The following is a 20,359-nucleotide window of genomic DNA, read 5'->3' as shown; positions in this document are numbered from 1 at the left end:
GGAGCAAACGGGCGCTGATTAAAATGTTGAGGAAGAAAGAGAGAAGAGGGGAGGGGAGAAAACAAACTCGAGTCATCATCGCTAATCGTGTTATCATACTTTGATGTGTCAGTGGCATACACAATGTATTTCTATCATTTATGACTTTTAGTGAACACATGATGGCAGAGGATTACATTTGTCAGTAGGGGAGGGGGCTTTGAAAGAGATATGCTAATTTAGCCAAGGAGCAAAAGAACAACATCAAATATGTACCAATGAATAGCCAAGGGACTTTCAAGTCTTAATATCCTTCAGAAGTGCTTTATCTTCCTACCACAACCTGCATTTACAGCACAAACAGGAAAAGAGCCAGTCGTAGCTTCAAAGCACCGCTGGTCCATGAGTTTAATTCCAGATCAGGCTCAATAAAGGTTATCAGCTGGACCACTAATGAAACAAAGGCAAGTGCACATATGCAAACGGTGTAAGCATGTTTTGCACCGCCCCCTCTTTCTCTTCTCCTCTCCCTCTCTTCTCCTTTTCCTCTCTCCTTCTTTCATGGTAGACGTTTGATTTTCTTCTCTTTTTTTTGCCAGCGTTTTAAGTTCTGCATCAAAGTGACTGGAAACAATACGCGACCCGCCTGACTCTGACTCTCTTCTTGCTCTCCCGCAGTCAGCGTTTGGAATCATAGCAGGGTGGTGCTTGTTTGATAGCTTGATAGTCATTTGTTTTGATCTGCGACTCCTTTGTCTCTGTTTGGGTCTGAAACAATAAGAGATTAGAACCCTAGACTGAGGGTGCAAGCAGAGAGAAAGAACAAATGCTCTCTTTCTTGTTTTCCTTTAAAGTTTGCTTCATTTTCACCACAAATCTTGCAATCTTTTTTTTTGCCTCCGAGTGACTTGCTGTGCTCTTAAAGCCCCCCAAAAAGCCTCTCTCAGAGGGTTGTTATGAGCTCGAGCAATAATGATTTTGAGCTGTTGCATATGCAAAGGTTGCCTCGCTAACTTTCCAACACACACTGACAACAGGCAAAAATTGGTTCCTGTGGTTCAGTGATGGTATCCCAATTATGGAACCATGAACACAGAGACAAGGGATGCATCACAGTGAGGAGAGTGGCAAATCGAATGGGGACCATATTAAAGATCTTTTTCTCCATCTTCACCATCAAACATCAAGGCGAGAGACAAAGCAGAACAGAAAGAGAGAGAGTGCAGTCTACCAGTAGAGGCCTTGACTGAAGATGAAAGCTTTCTAGGAATCAAAGAAGCCCCATCACTCATTATACCTTGGTGGGATGCCTCAATCCCCATTCACCACAGTCACAGCACAGGATGCCACACGAGAGGTGGACAGAGGATTGTGAAAGTCAAAACTTATCGGAATCCTTTCTTGGAACGACAGTGGGAAAACTCAAAGCCCAGACATCTCAAATATTTTGATTTTTCGTGGTAAAGTACCACTAATTCCAGCCTCACTTGGATGGGAATCGTCACAATGGGAATTAGAATGTCCAAGCTAGGATGGCACTGAAGACCGTATTCACACGGCGCCAATTTTTCTCTGACATCACAAAGCTCAGAAGTTGTACTGCTGAGTTCCACAAAGCAAATCCTATAAATACTGCAACTCTATCAATTCCTTGTCATTTTACTGCATCCTGATTGATCAGCTACCAGAAAGACAAGTGATAGTAAAAATCTGGAGGGACACCAGGCCATATTTCAAGGTAAAACTACATTTTCGGTAACCCATTAGCTTCCATCAGACAACACTTAGCGTTAGCATTCAACCATTTCCTATGATAAATGATAGGAAAGGCACAAATTAATTCTAAAATATGAACGCACATTCTGGGTACATTTATTAAAGCTTGAAATGAAACATACTGATGTAATCAAACAGTTATGTTAGCTAAAGTGGTTAAATGGTAACATTAGCTAATGGGTTATCAAATGTGGTTTTTTTATCTTGAATTGCAGCCCAATGTCCTTCCAGGTTTTTACTATCCATGATCTTTTCAGCTGTTCATCAATCAGGATGTGGTGAAATGATAAAAACTTTAGATTACATGCTAGTCAATTTTGGAACTCACTCATAAATAAATATGCACCTAAATATAGAATAGATTAGAAGATCTATGCATCATTCCCTGAGAATTTTTTAAAAAATGATGAAAAATTCCAATGTGAGAAAACATTTCTGGATTCTTCCCTTTATCTGGATCGGCACGAAAAGTAAATGGGGTCTATTTTGGGCCAAGACCCATCCTCCATCCAAGTTTCATGGAAATACGTTCAGTAGTTTTTGTTCAGTCCTGCAGACAAACCAACAAATGGACACAGGTGGAAACAAAACCTCCTTGGCGGAGGGAAAAATGACTGAAGACATTCAGTGAATAGATTCTGTGGCTGAGACTTTTGGCTGCGGCAAGGCTGAAGCAGCACCTTCCCCTCATATGAAAGAATTCAGACTCAGATATCTCTGTCTCTTTGCTCGGAAAGCCCAAAGATAAGGCTGTATGTAGAGACAGAGAGCTCCAGTGAGGGGAGCAGGAGTTATGGCGGGGTTGGCAGAGAGGTCAGCCATTTTAATAAGCAGGACACACAATCTGATAAGGACGTGACTCCACATTGACACACTTTGTCTCTTGTCCCGGACAGTCACCTACCCTGCCTCATTTCCTCCCATCATGCCTTCTCCCCCCTCTTCCCCACCTCCCCCCCGTGTCCCCTCCCATCCCTCTGTTGTTTCGTTTTATCTCTGTGAAAAATAATGAAAGCAAGCACTTGCAACCGCGTCTCCATTGATGTTCGAATACACAACCAGCAGATTCAAAAACACATTCTGGGATCAAAGTAAAAAGGGGAGGGGGGGGGAGGAGGGGGTGGGGGTCTTCTTCTTTCCAATGAAATTATGAGCGCAGAGGAGTCTCGGGTGCAGAGCTCATTTGCTAAGACTGTGAGGCAAATAGTCGTTAAAGAATGGCCTATAAGTAGGCATTAAATGGAAATGCCTGCGATTCCTGTGGATTAGCATAAGAACCTTTTCTTGCCAGGCCAGCTAATAATATTCATTTAAAATAAATACATGAGAAACGAATCTGTTTGAAAAGCGGGGCGATTGCACATATTTACTGAAGGGGCCGTCGAAAATGAAAGAATGGAGATTCACGGAGTGCTCGGAGGGATGTGGACTTGCGAATCGTCAGTTCTTTGAAGTTCCAGAGACTGGAAAATTAAAGTCTTTACAAAAAATTAGAGGAGGAGAAAGGTTTTATGATTCAGTAGGCTTGCCAGGGAACACAAGGCTGAGGATGTCAAGTACTCATAGTTATGTTCAATGAATGAATTAATTATATTTGTCGTAATCGTGCCACACAGCAGATGGTAACATTTGATCTATCACCTTTGGCAGCAGTGACTTCCTGTTGAAATGCTCCGAAGAACTTTGCCATACTGCTGCGAGGTTTTGTCCCTGATTCAGCATGTAATGGCATCAAAAGATGTGAAAGTTTTTATTTTGTTAGAAAAGTCTTAAATCTTTGACATGAAAAAGTGACTTCTCAGTAGTCCAAACACATCAGGCCTCTGTTGCTCATAGGTTCTCTGTTGCTCGTAAGTTCGTAGGCCAAGCCAATTAAAATGACCCCCCTACCCCCCGAAAAACAAACACACACAACACACACTTCCGCAGGGCCTTGTTTATATACCCTGTGTCAGCAAATGTGTCAATGTGTGTCCTGTGTGCACCGGCTTCTAATGATGCTGGCCCATCATGATGGCCCAGTCAGACACTGACAGCCAAGCGCTAAAGTGGAGGAACTCCAGCCGTTTCTATAGCTACTGTGGAGTTCAAAGGCGGCCATCTTTTTCCGAGCATAACAAGAGAAGAAAGAGGCCATCACAGAGCCGGAGACCAAAGACGACCTCCAGGGTTACACGTCAAACCTAGCCCCCGCGACCCACGGACCCTCGCAGCCCCCCTTACCCCATGGTGTGAAGGCATGGTCCCAGGATCTGTGGCTGGACTGTCAGAAGCCTCAGACAAGGTCAACAGAGCCAGGTAAAGATTCTCCTATCAGTATTATATTAGCCCACTTTCTTAAAGTCAAGGCTTTGAAGTGACACCAAAGTCTGTTGCAAGTATCTCTCATCTTATGTCCTTTTTTCTAAAACACTGCAGTGTCGACATTTCAAGCATCTTTCAGCGTTTAATGTCGAGCCTTTGATTTTTTTTAAGACACTAATTTTAACATCTTCAAGGGAGAAGTGAAGTCTCTGCATTTGGGTTCTTTTGTCTGCTGTCTTCTGCCCTTTCTCTCTTTATGATATGAAAAGATCTTAAAAGGAGAACTTGTTAAAAGGCGGATCTCCATCAAAAGTAATGCAGAATGTGCTTTTTGGTGACATTTTTGCTACTTGGCCATTTTAACATGATGCCTGTCATCCTAGGGCTACTTCTTCTGCGCTCCAAAAGAAATTCTACAAAGCACACAGACAAAGACTGCATTTCAAGAGGCAAACAAACTTAGATTGGGAAACCTTTGATAAATCATCATACAAAGTTGAACAGCAACCAGCACAGACTAAGACCAAAAACACTCCGTTGTGTTGTGAAATTTGGGGTATTCAGCATCGAGCATTGAGGCATCTGCCACACATCTGGAAGAGCAATCATTTCTTTTCTTTTCTTTTTTCCTGGGTGTAACTGAAGACATATGGATTTACAATAGTTATTGACGAGGGAGAGAGATAGAGGAGTGAATGTTGAAAGAGCATATCAAACTGAACAGTTTTCATCATTCTATTCAGTTGAATGTGAAGCTTGGATACTTAAAGGATGAGTTCAGATTTTTACAGGTCTGTCTTGTTACAAAAGACACGTGATATGCTTTCTGCCTGTATCTTCCTTTATATATTATCCACTGTACATATGCATATTACTCTGCACTTTACTGCTTTTTGCATACTACTCTGTGCCATGACGATATTATTATATTATATTGAGGGCTGTCAAAGTTAACGTCATAATAACGCATTAACGCAAATTCCTCTTAAGACCTAAATTTTTGTAATGCGCGATTAACACATACAGGTTATGACCTTTGGCCTTACCCGTAGTTTGAGAAATTGGGAAGCGATGCAGCAGAAACAAACCTCCTTGAGCAGAAATGGATAAAAAAAAGGGTCTTTTGAATGGCAAGTTCAGCTTCAAAGCCCTGCCAGATGGTTCTCTCCACAAGAACAAAGTTATTTGCATTTACTGTCTACGTGAACTGAGTCACCACTGGAGTACGTTGAGTCTCGAATACCACTTGCTGGCCGAGCACACAGCTGATGCAGAGAGCCCTCCTCCACCTTGCCAAAGGTAGACCATGGTGGATGGTTTAAAACGGAGATGCCTGAACAATGCAGGTCAATTAACATTGTTTGACTAATCTTTAGTGTACAGCTGGACACTACATTGTGTTAGTATTACTAAGGAATGCTACATTCAGGTCAGTATGCCGATCTGTTGTTTCTTGTTGGGCTTGAGTTCGCCATGTTATGTTTTCAGCATATTTCTTTAGCATACCTTTGAGGTTATTATGGAGAATATTCTGTTTTTGTCATTGTTTTGGATTGTTGCAATAATAATAAACATACATTTGCATGAAGCAAGCATATTTGTCCACTCCCATGTTGATAAGAGTATTAAAAACTTGAAAAAACCCTTTAAGTACATTTAGAACAGATAAAAAATGTGTGATTTATTTTGCAATTAATTGTGAGTTAACTATGGACAATCATGCAATTTATCGCGATTAAATATCTTAATCGATTGACAGCCCTTATTATATTATATTATACATTATCTGGCAAGGTGGCCAATCAAATACATTCCTGGTGAATTACTTTGTATTGTAAACACTATATTTCAACTGTTAACATCACGATCATTGCAATTGCAAATGAAGATCCACGTTCCCACACTTGTACATTTCTATATTAAAAACTGCTGTGTAGCGTTTTGGCATCTGATAAGCCTTCAGACTCTTGGATCTTTTACTCCAACTTGACTTCCTGGATCGAATTTCACTGTCTTGCCGGCACCTAAACAACTCACTCACACCACAGCAGCCCTCTGTGTTGTCTTAACACGGGGCTGTTTTCTGTCTGAATGAGGTCTGTGACAGATCATAACTCAGGGTATCTTCCACAGGTATTGGCTTACTAATAAGAGTATGTGATTTTTTTTAATCAACAGTGTTTCCATGTTGAGGGATACTTCCTGGTAGGATGTAGCTTTGTAGCAATAAAATACCTTCTTTATTTGAAAGAAAGGATTTTGACAGAACAAGATTTTTTGTCAGCAGCAGTCACATAAGTAGTGATATATATCTGCATCATGCATGGAAGTCTTCTGTTAAGACTTGAAAAACATCAAAAATGTCCATTGAATCTTGTTTGCCTCAACCTCAACAACACCCACTGTAACAGGTGTGCTGCAGCTCTAATGTCAATCTTGTCCCTTTTCCATCTTCCCCTCTCTGCTCCTTTTCCAGCCAAGGATACCAGTTTGTATCTATGTATGGAATCATCAAACAAAAGTGAGCTTCACATCACATCAGGTAAAGAAGGCATGCCCGGGCACTTCTAACAGCCTCCCAAAGATGCCTGTTTTAAGTCCTCACAAGAAGGCTGCCTCTCATTGAAGTTCAAATGGATAGCTCTCGGGCACAAGCTTTCCAGGGGGGAGGGAGGGAAGCTTGCTCACCTCTATACCAAACTCACACATCCTACCAGGGAGCTACGTGAGGGGAAAAAAAAAATTAAAAGTGCAGCTCATGGGCAAAGCTACTGATTCCTTCTTTTCTGTCTCTCAAGTATCCCCCCATCGCCTTTTATCACCCAGCCGCCCTCGCTGCCCCCATCCCCTCGAGCCACTATTGCAATGTCAACAAAATTGGGGCTGGGAATGTGGCCGTCTGATGAAAATCAGCTTGCTCAATGGGATCCTCACATGAAAAGAACAGCGCCTCAGCACAGATTTCCGTATCTTTCATTATGAGCCCCATCTATAGTGAAAATGAACTAATTGTCTAGTTATTGGTGCCTTGTTATCCACAGTGTGCCCCAGCTGAATGGTCTTTCGCCATGAGGACCTGCCAGTGAATAAAGACAATTAAACTACAAAGGGCGCGATTACAACTCTGCCACTTTGATGAGGGAACAATAATTCCACCAATACCAATCCTTATGAGTTCCTCAGGGTTAAACATTTTGGGGGAAACAGTGTTAAGCTGTATCAAATTAAGTCAGAAGGGGGAAGTTCATTTAATAGCTTGGAACTCCCGATCTCAGACTAAATATCTTTTCCCATGAGCCTTTGCCTGCTGCGCCCCTCCTCCTTCCCTGCAGTGAGGCCTAATTTTCCTGTTTTCACCGAGAAGATTTCACGGTTCACAAGATCAAAAGCTTGCATAAGCTCTGCGTTTGTTTACATCAGCCTACGCCCTGACAAATAAAGCACCGCTGACTATCTTTCTCTTTTGCTTTCCCGGCTTTCACTCGTCCTCCATCACACATGACCTCCCACCTCCGCTCACTGCACATGCTCTGCACTTTTTCTCCTTCCAACAATCCCAGGTGGATGGCAGGATAAAGAAACCCTTCTCTTGGTCCATATTCATGAGGTGATTGCAAAGAGTTAAGCTGAAGCCAACGCTAAACTGGGAGCCTCTGAAACTGCCGTCTTAGTCTGTGAAAGCGCTGACAACTTTGTCTCTGTCTCCACATGGTGCATTTTGACACAGCCCAAATGAGGTCCTTTGACATTTGAAATGGATGTGCGACAAGAGGGACAAAAACAACCACCAAATCAACACATGAATAAATAATCTGTTTGCCTTTTCACTGTCCCATTTTGACAAAACCACAGGCCATCCTTCCTGAAAGACGTCTGTGACTCATTTAGTGCTGAGCTGTTTTGAATGAACATGTCTCTTTGATGTTTGGCTGAGGTTTGACATGTCTTTATTGTTCTATTGTTTTATAATTTTCCACTGATTGCAGTCCCTTAAACAATAAAAAATCTAATATTATGTGAGCAAACATCTTGAACAAACTCGAACAAGCTTGAATGTTACATATTGCAATAATTAGTTTGTGTTAAAGTCTGTAACTTTCTGCACATTATCGCCCTCTGACCTTTAGTTGTGGTGGAGGGCTGTGCAGAGGCTCTGCTTGTATAAGTTTGTGTTTTTTCCTCCAAAACTCACGATTGCTTTTTTAATGGAATCAAAATAATGTTATGAAATGCAGAGAAAGCTTTGTTCGGCCACCATAGTTGCCAAATTTGATTGTGCAAAAAACAACAAATATAATAATAAAATATAAAATATAATATATGTTAATCGGGGAAGGTAATTACTGAACTGGAGTGGTAAATGTAACCTGCTCACACAACCTTGTCCCTCATCTTTGCACTTGTTCTTGAGAGCTGGAGTAGCCGGATGCTACTTTACAGGACCAGCTGCTGGGGAATTACAGAAATATAATGTATGACTGGAGAGATCTTACAGAACTGAGTTTTAAAAGGCTGTCTTATTTCCATTTGCTGTGGTTATTATCGTTGGTTCCTTTGGCAATATTTGGCAATATTACTCTCTTGGCCTGCAACATTTTATTTGTCACAAAGTCAATTTATTACGCACAAAATGCTTCAAGATTCACACAACATCATGAAAATTGGGTGAATGATGTCATGAATTTCAACAAATTTAATCCAAACAAAGGCAATAATGTCTGAAGGAGTCATATAGTGTCAAGATCCAGATTTATTACAATTGATGGTACCACATCAGTGAGGACAAGATGTGCTCATCTATCAACACTAAAACAGTGCTTCTTTCTTCTTGCTAGTGTCCCTCCTGCTCCACTTGTACTTGTATTGAGCATTGTCAGATGCTTTAAACCAGATACTCATAAAAAAAAACTCAAGACAGTTAAGAACTCATTTCTCAAAAGTGATTTGCTAGCATTGCTGGTGCAATGACGCAGATTGTGGAAACATCACATTTTATAAGTGATTGCTGCATGCAAATTGCAGAAACATCTGTGAGTCCTCTAGGGCTGTGGGTCACAACAGCCCGCCCTCATCATAAAAATGACCATATAAGTTGACTGAGAAAGCAGCTTATTATGACAAAATGTTGTCTACATTTCTTTTTAGGTGGAGACATAAAACTATTATAGCAGTAAAGGAGGAAGTCAGTTGATGTAGAACAAGCCTGATACAGTCCACATAGAGAGGAGGTGGGGGACAGCTGGTTGGATCAAACAAGCACAGGACTTTCACCCAGAAGGCGGCTGTTGGCGTCCAGTGTAAAAGTGAAATACAACAGTGAGTTATTTTCAAAGTAACTAAAAACATTAGGGACATTAAATTTCTGAATTTACACAGGTATGTCCATAACTGAGGTTACATAAGTAAGGTACTTATTTAAGCCAAACCACGATGTTTTCCTAAACCTAACCAAGTACAGTTTCCTTGACTAAACCAAACAAAGGTTGCTGGTAAGTTGCTCGGTCATGTCGTTTAGGGAACGGTGATGTATGACATTTTACTGGCAATAGATCTATTCTGTCGATCAGGAATGAGGATGTATCTGTTCACAAGTAAGGAGTTGAAGAGCAAAATGTGTGAGCAAAATTATCTGTGAAATGGGCTTCAGGCTGGTTCCAAACAAGAACTATTTCACCGAGGGAAGTCTGAGAAACAGACACTGCCATACATTGTGTGTTGTGCGGAAGGCTGTTATTTATTTCAATGCAATGCAAGGAGAGCAGCAAGAACAGGTGCAACTCGATAAGCCTGGAGAACAACTGAGAGATTGTGTGCCACGCTGCGTGTTCCTACAACAGACCGATGAATGTATTAATGATTTGTTAACTATTAACACTTTTTTTCCTCGAGTCAAAAAAGCATGACACAACACACTTTGTAGACATCAAAACCATCTGCAGTGAGATGACTTGGTGTCAGGCCCTCAAAATAAAGAGCAAGTGCCTCTTAATGACCTTGTGGTTTGTGCTTTGATGTTTAACAATCACAGAAGGTTCAAGGTCAATTGAAGCAGATAGAGATATTGATTTCAATAAATTTTACACATTAAAGCATATTTAATTCTTGGGGAGTACTACGGTGCCAAATTTTTGTGGCTTCAGAGGAAGCTGCATGTAATCTGATAAATTACCTCAAGCGATGTCACCCAGTAGCTAAATTGCATTGTGGGTAATGTAGGAACCAGGTTTTGAAACCTGATCTAGCATTGCTCTCCTATAAAACTGTTGGACTCTTTAAGGACCGTTTATTGTTTTATTAAATATAATATATCGCCTTTTTATTCCACACATTCTTCCTTTACAAAACCTGCCGCCTACATTACCCACAATGCAGCTTAGCCAGAGTGACATCACTGGAGGCAATTTAGTAGGTTACATGCAGCCTCTGGAGCCACAAACACTTTATACAAGTCTGTTCACATACGCAGTAGTACTCCCCAAGTCCTGTAAACACACTTTAACGTGTAAAATTGGTGGCGTTACCTTTTAACTAAGAGATTTGATTTGGTTTAAGGGTCTTGAAGCTTAAATCATGAATCATTAGCAGATGAAGTGCAGCAGTTTAAGTAGTAAACCAAATAACCTTCAAACTGCTGTTGCATCACAAAGAAGCGAAACCTGGAATCAGTGACTGATGATGTTTTACAGTGTAAGATTGTAAGGGTGGAGTTCCCTCTATATAAAACCAGGCCAACAGGTCCAGTAAATTCACTCAAGACCTGTACCTCCCACAATCTGTGGAAATTATGAGCATCTCAGTCAATAATACTTCCCACTGTGTATGTAAAGACTGCTCTCAAGCAGATTACAAGCCAAAGGTGTGCGAAGGAGAATGGAATGCCCCCCCAACTCCCACTCCCACCCCTACAAGGCAATTGGACAACAACCGACTCATGTGGGTAGAGGCTGGCACACCTCAGAGATAGAAGAGGAAGATGGGGGAGCAGAGTACCTGGTTCTGGTTCTCATGAAGGCTTTATAATGGCGAGACCGGTGCCAGCAGTTGAGGTGCCCAAGGCGTACGGAGTGAAAGAGCAGCAGGGGAGTGTGCACCAGAGAGGGAAACAGTATGTGAAAGAGGGAGAGTTTGAAGATGTTTTTTTAAGAAGCAGAAATGTTCACTTAATAAAACCTTCAGTCAGTCTGGCTGAATGTCCTTCAGAAGACCAAAACTACAATGTTTCTGCATAAAACGTGAGAAAACTGTTCTTGCTTTCATGTATATTTCTGTGCATGAAAACAGTGTTTTGTGTGTACATTTATGTACATATCCTGTTCCAAGGAAAAGCCTAACCACTGCCTGGGGAGGAGTCAAATTTGAAGATGATTACGAGAACGTATTTCCCCCTGCTCATCACAGGAAACAAACAGTCCGACTCTGAATTTAACTCAACAAACAAGAACCATATGCTCGTCTTTCCTCTCCCATCATCCCCTTCCACCACCCTCTTTTCCATGAGAAACATGTAAATACAAAGACCCAGAAACACATGTGGTTAGTCATAAAGCTGCAAATGTAACCCCCCCTCCCTTGTTTTTTCTTCTTCTCTCTGTTCCGCCCCCAGCCTCGACCTCCTCACCCAAGAAACAAACCCGCAAGAAGGAGGGAGTGAGGGAGAAAAGCTAAGGAACAGGAAAACAACAAAAAACAAGAACAAAGAATGTTGGAGGGGATCACAGCATTGGGAAACTGACTTAATTGCCTGTGTGTGAAAAGCAAAGGAGAAGAGGGACAAGCTGGCGACAGGGAGCCAGGAGGAAAAAAAAGACAGAGCTGCTGTGGGCTCCTGCAGACTGCAAAGCCATTTCCTCACAATGGTGGCCTCTTCTCGTGCCAGGGGGGGCATGTTGGCCCATCAGTAAGTGGCATGTGAGATGAAGAACACAAACAAGGAAAGACAGGGCCACTACAGTCCTCATTAGGCGATGACTGAAATATGTGGTTGTCCGTTAGCTTGTTGGGAGACGTTCAGTTTCCCTCGGAGGCTGCCACTTTGCGCCCGCAACTTTCTACCTCCTCATCCAACTTAGTCTCTTCCCATCATCAAGGCCGATTAGCCTAATCGTTTGTGCTTCAGGGGTAGTTATCTTCTTGGGTGTTAGATGAAAATGGCTTGCAGCTGGGTTGTGTACAGCTCAATCTCTAACAGGTGCTGGGCTCTGTGGGTAAAGAGTAAACAATGGTGGCTAAGCCCTGAGCTTTGCCAGGCAGAGCGTCTACGATGGGAAACAGTCGGGCTTGAGGGCTCACACACCCACAACCCAGGTGGTTTTCCGAAGTTCATTTAGGCATGTGTAAACCCTTGGCGTGGTTTAACTTGTTTTGGAGGGTGAAAATCTATGAAAAAATTAGAGGATGGTTTTGATAATTTTTGCCACAAACTGATCTTGTTTCCATCTTAGCTGCAAGGCACAAGAGATGAGAGAGGAGACAGTAGAGTTATGGAATCAATATGTAAGATATGGAACACATGCACAGTAAAATGTCTCATACATCATTATTTTGAGCAAGGTGATGATCCTCTATTCACCCTTAGCCTCTCCTCTCAATGGGATACCAGGTCCGTGAGAGTCACATGACTGCGTCACATGATGGAGGCCAGTTGTTATCCCTGTGGTGCCTGGGAGGCCTCCAAACCCAGAGTGGCCTCACCACACTTCCCACAGCCGTCTGGGGAATGGACTGCGGACCTGAAGGTATGTGTGAGGCACAACACTGAAGCACTGAGGCTGTCTCAGGATAAAAGCGCAGAGAAATTCCCCAGTTTCTAAAAAAGAGCTCAGTTCAATACTGTCTGCGGCAGCCACACCCAAGCTAGACAGCATGTATGGATGACAGCGTCTGGTCGCTGCTGCAGGTCCTTTGTGGTTCATGTTGGGGTCTTGGAACATTAAATTATTATTGAAACGGCTTGAGCTGTAATGTGGGAATATATTGTATACATAAAAATATTACTTTAACAATGCTTAATTTGTTCTGATTGATACATTCTGGTTAACTTAAAGTTGCCTTCCAGTCATAAATGTGTTTTTCTTCTTGTTCCTACAGTTGAATGTTTGAGCTTCACTCTGTATAATATACAGAGTTTGATACCAGAAGCCTGTTTTCACATTCATCTGCTGAAAGTATACATTTTCTCTGTGCTCATTAAAAATCTATTTTAAAGGCGAGCCTATGTAAATGATTTGTAGCATCACAAATAGTTTGGAAGCCAATCTTGGTCCAATATTCAGCGTACACAAGTGTGATGTGGAAAGCCTCCAATGCTCGTAAACTGAGAGTAGACTTGACAGTGAAGTAGGAGACATCTTGTGTCCAGCAGTTAAATGGACAAAATGTAAGAATTTTTATTTTGAAATATTAAAACATGAACTAACATCGTCAACAGAGCATGAAAAAACATTGCTGACATTACATCACAGACATCTATGTGCTGTATTGCAGAGATATCTACCAACGTTTGCAGGCTGGCCAGCCAGCCCCGACCCATCCTGTCTTGTTACAGCACTTGGTACTGCAAGAAGCAGTCTGAAAGTCCCCATCGTTTCAGTTGAGAGATGTAAAAGCAGCAGATATTGCTACTTAGTCTGCCAACAAAACAAAGTAAACTCACAAAATATCAAGAAATTACATATGTTCATACCTATTTCCCTCACTAAACAGCAAAATACAAACTTCAAACTGGCATCTGCCATTCTCAGAGGCTGTGTTCAGTCCCAGACTGGTGACCAGCCGTGTTCATCAGGAGGTGGCAGACCCTGGTCGAGCTGATCCCTGTTGACTGCAGTGACCCTCCCTGTCATCCTGTCAGATAATAGGGCCACTTAGCTCCACAGCAAACTGAGCTTCTTGCCAACGGCAGCTAGTCGCTACAGCCAAAGATAGATACAGCAAAGAGTGTAGTGAGTAGCAGCAGGTGATTATGCTGTCCCCAAACGTTTTGGAGCTGTAGATGACAGCATTTAACTTGTTAACAGTAACTTTTAAAGAGTGAGAATGAGTAGGTGCAATTTTAAGGATTTTAATGTTGTCATTATACCTTTATTTCTACAAAGTCATGTCAGACACACACAAGTTTTTTTTATGACAAATACAGAGTATACAAAGTGTAGGTGCACATGTGCACAGCAAAAGCAATACTGGAACAATTTCATTGTGTATTTTAGCAATTTGGGTTTAGTCTGTCTAAACTGAAGAGATAATTTTACAATAATCAAACTAAATCACAGACTGTATAGCCAGCTCCATGTCGTCCATCCACACCCAACAAAAAAGGAACAACCACAACAGCAAAAATGTAACAAATCTTGTTCCTGCAACAACAATCTGACTGCTCATTTATTTGAATGGCTACTTGTTGTTTGTGAGATTTTTGCTTCCAGTTGTTTTTCCAAATGAGCTTTTGTACTGCTGACACCAAAGTCATATTTTTGAAAGGAACTGTTTTGCTGCTTGTGACCAAAAAGGGAACCAAAATCACAGAAGCAGCCTTCACCTGTCACATATTTTAGTTATCCAGATTGTCTTTGCCACCAACATGACCGGACTTCCATGGCTTCAGTGTGGTGGTGGTTTATTGGTCTCATCTGTCCCAGATATAACTTTATGACCGGAGTATGTTTAGCTTCAAAGCCTTTTCTGACCCCAAACTCCAAACCAGTTCTTTGTTTGCATACCATGCTGCCCGCAATGTAATGTGGGCCAATGTGTTAACAAGACTCAAGGTTGCCATATCTTGACACATTAACATACTTTGTGTGTGTACAATGGCCCAAAGGGAGTTTGGTTCAAGTATTCATGTGAAAAACCACAACGCTTGGTATTTTTAGAAATGCCGCTCCCAATATTCAGGATCATACAAGAAAAGACGAGTCTGATGGATTCAAAATACACCACACACCCTCCAAACTGAGGCCACAGGCGAAGCCTTTCGAGGGACTGCATTCCGTTGGGTCACTGAGGAATGTGGACAAAGTTGCGTGCCACGGCAAACTTGTGTTATCGGATCATTCGGCCTTTCTTAAGTTCTAAACAATGGCGGTCCGAGTGGTGGTCGGCATAGACCAACTTTGGGCCGCATGGCATAATTCTATCTCTGTTCCTCCTCTTGAGATCTGAGACAGATACCGTCCTGTGGTGTTTACTGACGAAAGAACACTGCTAAATGGAGCTGTGGTTCACCGATCTGTAAATATGGCCCTTGCCAGCCAAATTGTTCCCCTTGTTGACAGTGGTTTGGGCCCGAAGCTCGATCTTGCCCAAAGAACACAGGCTTCCCTTGGGGGTGGTTTGAGACCCGACAGGGGGTAGTTAGACAAAATAGATAATGCCTATCCACTGCTGACACAGAGTTGGCAGAGGTAGAGAGAAAGGGAAAGAGACGGATGGATGCTCCTAAAATAAATGAACAAAAGTTGTCCAAAAAAGAGCACTCTTAAATCAGAGCAGAGAGGGCCTGAGAGCGATACGCTTTTCTTCTCTGAGTTCATGTGGACGGTCTTATAGTTTGATACTGTATGCATAGAACGCCTATCGACAGATAATCAGTGTTACCCACATTATTCAAGACTGGGAAAGTTCATCTGTGACCTTGACAGAAATGAGACCATGTATAACAGAGACACAGGTTACAACCCTCCTCCCATCAAATGTCTTTACTTGGGTCACATGATGACAACTGAGGCCCTTCCATTCACAGATGAAGGATGGCAGATATTTCTCTCTTCTTTAACTTTTCTTTGTCAAAGTACTTTTGATTTCGTGTCTTGTGGTGGCCTCACGGCATTTTATTAGATCAGAAGGAGGTATTTTTCTGAACAACAATTTCTTTCATTTTGTTATCACCACAGACCAACAGTTTAGAGTAAGTGTAGCTTGTGCAGATGTGCAACACAACAGCCAAGTGAAACTGGGATCTGGCATCTTCAACTTGTTGACAGATTTCTTTATGGCCTCTGTATTTTATTTGTTGCAAAATGGATAATAGCTCAATATCCAGGGGACTTTTGGCTCTCAATTAACCATGCATGCATCATGATGAATAAGCAGTTTCCGATAACAAGTTGATAGTTAATTAATTTTTTATTGACAATGAAGATTAAGTCATTTTAATCTCAGTTTTTTTCACGCATAATCTTCCACTGCCAGACTGGAGTTTCAGGTAAAGTCAGTAAAAAGAGCAGAGTTATGTATTTTCTCAACAGGCATGCATGCTAGTCAAGGTTATGTTGAATCTAGATGTTCCCTCCAGATAATGATCCCCCCACAACACCCTCACACCCACATACACATCACCCTCACAACAGAATGACAGAGAAACAAGATAGTTCAGGGAAGCTGGAAAGATAAGTAAACTTGACAACACAAGAGAAGGGGAGAGTGGGTGAGAGAGACAGACAGCCAGACTGGAGGGGGGAGAGAGAGAGAGAGAGAGAGAGAGAGAGAGAGAGAGAGAGAGAGATCTCCAGCAGTGCCAGTCGAAAGAGGATCAAGGTGGTTTTGGATGAGTTTCAGAGGTAAGCTGCAGTTAAAGCCCCTAGCTTGGACCGTTCACACGCAAATGCCAAGCCCCACCGCACACATCATGAAACATAAGACAACATTCAGGTGTTTGGTGACAGGAGAGGGGACAGCATCCACTGTTTGGGGTTTGTTTCAAGAATGCAAATGCTGTATCATATGCAGTATCCTTCCATCCTGTGGAGGAACTATTCTCATGTTGCACTTTGTGTCTTTTCCATCTAGCTGATACTGAAACTACAAACTAGCTTAAGTGCATGTTAACAGATGATTTCCATTGTATCAACATTCCTTTGAGTGGCCGGTGGTGACAAAATGTTCCTGTATGAAGAAAATAATGGTTAGATGTACAGTATTAAGAGGCAAGGGTGGTATTCTTTGCACTGGGTATGCTTGGGTAAAGCATTTTTTAAAAATATATTTACTTCGGTCCAAAACTCCCACAATATCCATTTGAGGATTACATTTACATTAAAAACACCCTTTGCAGGGCAAACATTTTCTTACTCTGGTGCACAATCCACAGCCCAGCTGGACTTTTTCTCTTCACTTTTTGATAATAAAAGCAGTTTTTAAACCATCATCATGAGGATCTTGTTTTACTATAAACTGCAGTGAAAATGTGACTTGTAACAGAAAATATAATAGCTGTTGGATGCATGAGGATATAAAATCCAAGTTGAATATTTCAAACAATCCGCTCTGAATATTTTTGGGTGAAAATGTAATTAAACAGACGACCTCGTCAGCATTATAGGACTTGTGTAATGTGACAGGTGTTCCTTGTAATGATGAGCCCACAGAGAATGATTAGCAGCTCTGACATTCCTTTCAGCTCTGTGGAGCATTTTTACCATCTTTCAGCTCATTGTTTTGGATTTACAGCCCACAAATGAATTGTGTTGGGTCAATTTCACTGCTCTTCGCACTCTGTTTCAGGCAGCAGGCAGCCATTTCCAGTGAAAAGCTCTGATCAATTAATACTACGCTACCTGCCTAGCCCCAAAAAGCAGACAGTCAACTTGCTGGTGACTATAGTGGAGCATTTAACCACTAATTAACCCAATATTTCCTTTGGGAGTTGGTGGAGACCAAAACAGAGGTTTAAGGATAACTACTGTTTTTTACAACCTGGACCTTATTTCTAGCAAAATATATGATCATTTACTCACCCAGATAACTTTGGTGTCATTTGGCGTCGTTCGGACGAAATTAGATCCGGTGTAGCGCCGATATATCCATATAATGCGAGTGACGGGGCACCAAAGCGCAGCCTTTATATAACGCATTATCTGCCACGAAACTAGTTCATTTCACCAATATTTTGTTATGATACGCTAGTGCTATTCCCCTCTGAGTCCGGGCTCGTCTATTGTCAACATCCGGGGTCTGTAGGTTGACCTACTACCTCTAACCTGGAAGATGTCGTCTCTGAGCTGTGTGCGCACCCGCGACAGCCCGGCTTGTTTACCTGTAGCTGCTACTGCTAGTTTGACCCCGGATGTTGATAACGGACGAGCCCGGACTCAGAGGGGAATAGCATGAGCGTATCATGACAAAATATTGGTGAAATGAACTAGTTTCGTGGCAGATAATGCGTTATATAGAGGCTGTGTGTCGCTGCCCCGTCACTCGCATTATATGGATATATCGGCGCTACACTGGATCTAATTTCGTCCGAACAACTTCAAATGACACCAAAGTTATCTGGGTGAGTAAATGATCATATATTTTGCTAGAAATAAGGTCCAGGTTGTAAAAAACGGTAGTTATCCTTCAAAGGCAAGTAATTATTGGACTTACATTCATCAGGTGAACAGAAACACGACTTGTGCTTCTGTTGCTCCGTGTCTGCTGGTGACTAAGCAACTGTTCATGTTCAACTTTATAGGATCACTCTTGTGTTTACAGATATTTGCAGTGCCCCCAAGTGGCCAAAAAATTCAATAGATTCAGGCTTAGGTATGTCCAGCTGGCGACTTGCTGATGGATAAATTATTGTTCCAGGACGAAACTCGCAATACCACGAAGAAAACTGATCACAATTTAAGTAACAAAGAGGTCCAATTAGAGACATTTTCATAAAGCAAAGATCCAGAACTACATATTACATTTAAAATTTTTGTTATAATTTAGTGCCGTAAAATATTTTATTTCCTGTCACTTAGTTCGGATTTCAGTCGGTATGCTCATAACATGCTCTGTGCTGTTCAGTGCGCATCATATTGACGCTTTTAATAATCACCAAGGTGTCAGATGTGAGTCATACTGATTTTGAACTGCCAAAAGGCAAGAAAATAGAAATGCTCTGTCAAAATGTAACAAATCTCACTAATTTGTCAGTTACAGGTCGGGGTCCAGATAGGATGGCACCTGGGTCTGGACTAGGACAGTGTTCTGCCTATTAGATAAAGTGATTCTGTCTATTCGATGTACTCTATTTGTCAAAATGTCTTCAACAAGACATCTGAATTGTATCACTAGAGTAAATTTTGTGCTATCTCATCTCATCATTTGATTAAGCATTATGTGATTCTATGAGTGAAATCAAACCAAGACGTTCTTGAAGCTTTGTATTACTGATTGTATATTTAGAAGGCGTGTGAATTCAGTGGTCCACAATCAAAATTTTAATCAAAAGACATTTTAAATGCTGCTTCCTCAGATGATTCCCTGCATTTATAGTGTCACTATGCTAATAGTTTAAGTTGTGAGGATGACATATAACCCGATGTATTGTTCCTTGATGTCCATAAGACTTCAGATGAGTACATTCAATTTCTTTTAACCTAAATATTTAAGATGGCGATAGCTTCCTAATCACCGCCAGCCTCCAATCAGGCCATTTGACCCATCTCCTCTCTGTTACTCACCCTTCGATTGTTACAGGAAATGAAAGTGAGCAATCCAACTAGCTTCTCTCACTCTCACTTTCTTTCTCTCTGCTCAAGCCGTCTATCTGGCACCGGGTTCCAATGTTTATGCATTTACTGAGATTGCTGGCGGGATTGTCAGAGAAAAAGGAGGGTTTATTTTTTTTTCTTTTCTCTCTTTCTTTTTTTTTCCTGTGCAATCTCTTGCCTTCAGAAACCATTAATGCCCATTCAACATCAACATCAAGGCACAGCTTTGATGTCTATTCTGGCAACAGACCTCTTTCTTTCTCTGCTGCCTGCTGCTCTCTCTCTGTCTCTCTTCTTCTCTCTATCCCCCTTTATCCCTTCCTCTTCCCTTCGCTCACTCTTTACGGTTACTGTACAATCAAATAATTAAACGGATTGTCGACAAAATGATTTTACCTGGCAATTAAATATGCAAAGCGAGTCGGCAAGCGGTGTATGAGAAGGCGATTAAAAAGGGGGCCCACTGCAAATCTACAAAGGCTTCACCAGCACAATAGGCAGCAGCCCCTGCCTGCCTCGCACACTAGCTTAGCCTGGGGAGTGACTGGTGCCTCTTTATACCAGTCTCACACAGCCATGTTTACAATAGCCCCGACCATGCTATGCCAATTACCACAATGCAAGGAGAAATGAATGCCAGTGTTTGGAGAAAAGACGGGGATGAAGGTAGTGGGTATGAGACATATGGGGTGTACGGGGCGGCGGGAAAGAAAAGCGTATGCTGCCGATGGAATCAAAGTCACACCACAGAAATGTTCACCATTGATGAAGAGACCCTGTGAAACAATTGTGTGTTTCACATTAAAATGTAAGTTTAAGGAGTCTAAAGTCAAGTCTTA

This window comes from Pagrus pagrus, assembly GCF_965226575.1.
Source record: "Pagrus pagrus genome assembly, chromosome: 2".
Taxonomy (NCBI): Eukaryota; Metazoa; Chordata; class Actinopteri; order Spariformes; family Sparidae; genus Pagrus; species Pagrus pagrus.
The sequence above is the reverse complement of the archived record's forward strand: the minus strand, read 5'-3'. Positions refer to the sequence as shown.